The sequence below is a fragment of the Grammomys surdaster genome, unplaced genomic scaffold, assembly GCF_004785775.1.
Source record: "Grammomys surdaster isolate TR1022 unplaced genomic scaffold, NIH_TR_1.0 363, whole genome shotgun sequence".
Lineage (NCBI taxonomy): Eukaryota > Metazoa > Chordata > Mammalia > Rodentia > Muridae > Grammomys > Grammomys surdaster.
In genome coordinates this window covers 5,520,372-5,526,061 of record NW_021604782.1, presented here as the reverse complement: position 1 = coordinate 5,526,061, position 5,690 = coordinate 5,520,372, and the positions used below count along the sequence as shown (strand labels likewise).

Sequence of the window (5,690 nt, the reverse complement as noted above, 5' to 3'; positions counted from 1 at the left end):
TATAATATAATGAGCAAAGACTTTCTGCAAGTGTTGTCAAGTACAGTCATCTATATAAAGATAGTCAGGATGGTAGGAAAACAATGGAAGAGAACAGTCTGACTCTCTCTCTCTCTCTCTCTCTCTCTCTCTCTCTCTCTCTCTCTTTCACACATACACACACACACATGGCCCACCATATCAGCAGATTACTCATACGTGAATCAAAAACAGGCCAGCAATTTGTTTCCTAAGACAACAACTCACACAGCTCTGCGTGGCCTTGAACACTCCTGATCCTCCTCTAGCATTTAAAAGAAATATATATGCGTGTGTGTGTGTGTGTGTTGTAAGAGAGAGTAGAGGAAAAGAAAGAGTGAGAAAGAGAGAGAGTATCCTGTGGACCTGTGTGGGAGCAAATCTGAGACACAGGATGTGTGGTAGAGGTGTCACCTTTCCGTGGTTTACAGAGATGGAAGTCAAGCTGCCAGCCTAGCACTGCAAACGCTCTTGACAGCCAAGCCATCTCACAGACCATTTCTCAGAATGTCTCTGAGCTAATTAAATACAGACAGTTTCTGACTGCTATTTCCTAAGCTACCTCGTGTAATAACTACTTATCTAACATTTACACTGCACAGAGTATTATAGGTAAACTGAGGGGAGGGCAGAGACAGCACAAAGGAAAGTATGCTAGGAATATGCAAATTATGCAAGGAGTGGAGCATCCACGGGTTTCTGATATTACAGCATCTTGAGTCCAATCCTCTACAGATCGTTGGGCACATCTGTGTGTTCAAAAGGCTGTTACACATCTGGAAGGGGTACAAGGGAAATTTAAATTAAGCCCACCCTCAAACCTGCACACTGGAGGGCTGAAATAGAAAAGTCTGGAAGCCTCAGTACTGGTGAAATTACAGAGTGAGTCAAGCCCTCCTTCCTGCTGGGAGAGCGATTGCTTGTTCCCCTACTAGAATTGCTGTTGTTGCTGCTGCTGCTGCTGCTGCTGCTGATGATGATGATGATGATGATGATGATGGTGATGTTTAATAAGTTTTGAGTTTTGTTTGTTTTGAGACAGGGTCTCTCTCTACACAGCTCTGACTGTCCTGAAACGCTTTTCATAAACCAGCCTAGTCTCGAACTCACAGACATCTGCTTGCCTCTACCTCCCAAGTGCTACAACTACAAGCAGGTGTTTTGTGTTTTGTTTGTTTGCTTGTGTTTTTGAGACAGGGTCTCGTGTAATTCAGGCTAGCCTTCACCGTGTAGTCAAGCATGGCCTTGATCTTCTCACTGCCCAGTCTCCACCTCCCAAGCAAGTGCTAGGAGCCCATGCAGATACAATAAACCTGTTTCTGCAGTGCTGGGAAGTGAACCCAGGGCTTCGGGCATGCTGCAGATGAACTGTATCCACATCCTGTGCTTTTCCTTTTAATGATGGGTTTACTGAAGTCCAGAAAGTAATCTGCTCACACCCTTGTCTGTGCCAGGTCTTGAGGAGGTGTGAGGTGGTGGCCAGGAAGCTTGCATGGCTGTCACCACCCTGCTTGTGTGCTTGGAGTTGCAGACGGTGTCTGCCTTCTCCATCCGCAACAGAAACTTCTCTTTATTTCTTTGTCTTCTGTCTGTTCTTTTACCCAGACATGAAACACTCCCATTTCTCTGCTTGGCATTTTGCTAAAGTCTGAATACACCCCTGGGAATGAGGCTTAGTTCTGCCCAGGCTGGAGAAACAAACAGACGCACACAGCAAACAACATGTGTTTCCAATCGCATCCGAAGACCCAATGCTTTCTGCTTATTCTGAAATGCGTCCCCAGAGTGCACTCCCAGCAGTCAAGGTTAAGGTCATTTTAATTTCTCTACAGGTTCAAATTGCAAAATCACCCTCTGAAAAGATTGGACCAGAATACACTAGACGCATATACTTGCCTCTTTTGCTCCTCCTCCTCCTCCTCCTCTTCCTCCTTTTCCTCCTCCTCCTCCTCCTCCTCCTCTTGTTCCTCGTGCTCCTCCTGCTCCTCCTCTTCTTTTGTCAGTGTTTCTGGTGAAATAGACTATGTGCCTTTGCAGATCTTTCCACAACTGTTAAATCTATACTAAACAGGGTCTCACTATGCAGTCCTGGTTGGCCTTGAGGTAGCAATGGTCGCCTTGCCTCTGTCTCCCAAGTGCCAGGATTACAAGACTCTGCCACCATTCCCAGCTGTTTAAGAGTTTTTGTTTGTTTGTTTTCTCTTTTGACTTGGTTTTGGCTTTTATTTGTTTTGTTCTGTTTTGTTTTGACTTCCTCAGGTCTTGCTCTGTAGCTCATCTCTGGCCTGGACTTCACTGTACAACTCAGCCTGGCCTCAAGCTCATAGAGAACCTGTCTTGGCCTCAGTGCTGGGACTGCAGATGTGAACCTCTCTTCTACTCTCCTATCTATTGCTGTGATAAACACACTTTAGACAAAAGGATCTTGAGGGACGACAGGCTTTATTTCAGTTTACAATTTTATGTTATCACTGAGGGACTCAACGTTTGCCATTCTACACAGCATTACTTTTTTTTTTTTCCAGAGCAGATAAACTTTTATTAAAATAGTTTCTTAAACTGAAGGTGTGACTCATTCATCATGCCCTGTGTCATGCAGTCCCTTACCAAGTAGGGCATCATGTCTGGAAACCATACCCTGCCATGATACAGCATTACTTCTGACTAAAGAAAAAAACTCACTCCACAGGCGAGACGTACAGCAGAAACCATAGAGGCTATTGCTTGCTAGCTGGCTTTTTCACCTGCTAATATTTAGCTGGCATTGCCTAGGGATGGCGCTGCCCACAGTGCCCTGAATCTGCATAAATCAACTGACAATAAAGACAGTCCCCCAGAGACATGCCCACAGGCTAATCCTGTGGTAATCCTCACTTACAGCTCTCCTCTCAAATGACTCTAGGCTACCAACTGACAGAGCCAATCAGGACAGCCACCATGTCTGGCATAAAGACGATTCCTTATAAATGCTGTTGGCTGGCTGGCTTCCTTCCTTCCTTCTTTTCTTCTATCTTTCCTCCTTCCTTCCTTTCTTTCTTCTTTCCTTCTATCCTTCCTTCCTTCCTTCTTTCTTTCCATTCTTCCTTACTATTTCCTTCCTTCCATTCTTCCTTTTTCTTTCCTTCTTTCCTTCCATTCTTCCTTACTCCTCAGACTCATGCCAATGTGGTGAAGCCTCACAGTCTCTTCTGGATCAAGTCACTGCTACTGATTCATGTTTGGTGTTTTGGACTAGACTGCTAATATCTCCCCTACCTTTGGTCGGTGGGCTAGAAGGGAGGTTAAAGCATTTAAGAACCCTAATTAAAGTAGGTTTTGAAAAATCTAAGCCTACAGGAAGGAGTATGAGATGTGAACTTGTTGAAGATGTGTCAATGAGGACAGGCTTTAAGATTACAAAAGACCCCTGCCCCTAGAGGCATTCCAGGTGTGACTGCTGCGTCACATGTGCATTAGTAGGTGGCAGAAAGGAGAGAGGCTGTGTCTACACTTAGTGTTCTGATCTATGAACATATAAATTGTTGGCAGCCTGTCATTCCCTGAAAACATTTAGCCTGAGACAACCACCAGTCTGGGTCTGTTACCACCAAAGGCCAGGCAGATGTCCCTAGTCTGGGCTGCCACCAGGGACATGATATTTGAGGGCTGTAAGCATAATTTTTTTTTTTTTTGCAGTATACTTTTGATAAGAGTTCAGTCTCTCTTCTAGCCCATCACCCAGCAGAAGTAGTGGAAAAGAAAAGTTATTAGGATATGGAGAAGTGGACCCGTTCAGTAATAGTTCTTTGGGGGTGAGCTCAATCTTCTTTTTCAGCAGTTTGATCTTGTAGCAAACACTAGTCCTCTAGGCAGGCAGACACCAGGCATGAACCAGCAGCTGTAGTTCAATCCTGAAGAAACTGCCAGGCTTGCCAACTGGCCTAAGATGAGGCCACAGAAGCAGCAAGCTGCTGCAGGAACCTCATGAGCAGTTCTTTGGCAAGTTTTTCTCAATGGCAGCGTTACCACAAGTTGAACTCAACAACTCTATGTAAGGCAAACCAGTACATGTGTATCTTTAGTGAAGAATAGCAAGGCGGAGCACATCAAACCAATGCTCAGTAATCATCTCCCACTGTCTGTGGGGTCATATTTATACTCCTTCATCAAGCATCCTTTCACGTGTTTGCTATATCAAAACATCCTTTCACCTGTGTCTGCTTCAGGAAAACATTCTTTCACATGTTTGCTTCAGCAAGACATCGTTTCACCTGTGTGCCCGAGCAAACCATCATTTGACATAACTGACTTTCCAAAGAAACTAGAAGTTGGCACTTCAAGTGTTGTGCAGAACTGGCCCCATCCCTCTCCTGGACATCATGAAAGAGCTGGCTTTGGGGTCATGAAAGCAGGAGAGCTGACACCGTCCCTAGCCAGTTGAAGTGCTTAGGAGTTGTTGGTAAGCCAGCCCAAAAGCACACAAGCATGGCAGAGCCCTACCACTGTCTCCTGTGTGGTGGTGTGGATGAGAGAGAGATAACTTCCTTTTCCCTCACACGGCAGGTAGGAGACCTGACCATGGGGTCATGAGAGCAGGTGAGCTGTCCCTGCCCCTCACCAGCTGCAGCTCTTGAGAGAGTCAGCCCTATACCTTGCCTAGGCAGCACAGTAGAGCTGACCCTGTTTGTGGGGTCACAGACAACCCAGCTCTGAGGTCATGATCGTGGGTAAGCCAGTCTTGCCTCTTGTCTGCTCGGTGGTAGCTTCAATAAGGGAGAAATGTCCTCCTTTACTCCCTTGTCCCTTGCTATCTATGGCAGGCAGGAGAGCTGGCCCTGGGGTCATGAGAGTGGGAAAACTGGCCATGTCCATCACTGGCTGCAATACTTGGGAGAGTGGGCCCTGCACCTTGCCTCGGCAGCAGTGTAGTGCTGACCCTGGTTTCACCAGGACCATCACCAAGGACACAAAAGCAGAGGAACTTGCAGGCTGTACAGTTTGGATACCTCTCAGGCCCAGATCCAGGGCTTTGAATTGGCCCAACATCTACTCTATCAATGAACTGCAGGAGTGCATAAAGAGGCTGGTCCTACAGATCCAAAACTGCAGGACCTCCATGACACAGAGCAACAACAGGATATCCTAGAGGATATCCACTGAAGTTCCAGTATCGATAGAGTAGCAGAAACCAGAGGCCTTGTACCTGACCAATGAGTCACTGCAATGAACATTTGCAAGTAAAAATGTATGGACAAAAGAGTCTACTGTGGAACACACTGTGACACACTAAGGCTTCCACAACGAGAGGTTTTTTTTTTTTTTCTGTTGTGTGGGAGGTTGCAAGGATGGAGGATGGGTATAAGAGAGGAAGGAGAGATGAGTGGGATTGGGGTTGATGATGTGAAATTCACCAAGAACAATAAAAAGCTTTTCTTTTTTTAAAGATTACAGAAGCCCACACCGTTCCTAGTTCTGTGTCGTACTTATGGATCAAGACAAGAGCTCTCAGCTACTGCTCCAGTACCAGGTCTACTTTCCTGATGTCATGCTCTCTGATAATGATCATTGATTCTAACCCTCTGAAGCTGTAAGTACCCAAATTAAACACTTCCTAAGTTGCTTTAGTCATAGTGTTTTATCACCATATTATAAAAGTAACTAAAACATTTTCTTTGTTCTTTCCTTTTCTTTCT

General features: G+C 45.5%; 1 non-coding gene across 1 annotated transcript; it reads left to right on the top strand.

Annotated features, from left to right (window-relative positions):
• The first annotated feature begins 3,423 nt into the window (after positions 1-3,423).
• On the top strand, positions 3,424-3,555 carry LOC114631657. The gene has a single exon (XR_003712989.1). It is a non-coding gene; the product is annotated as a small nucleolar RNA SNORA17 (small nucleolar RNA).
• The last annotated feature ends 2,135 nt before the right edge of the window (positions 3,556-5,690 follow it).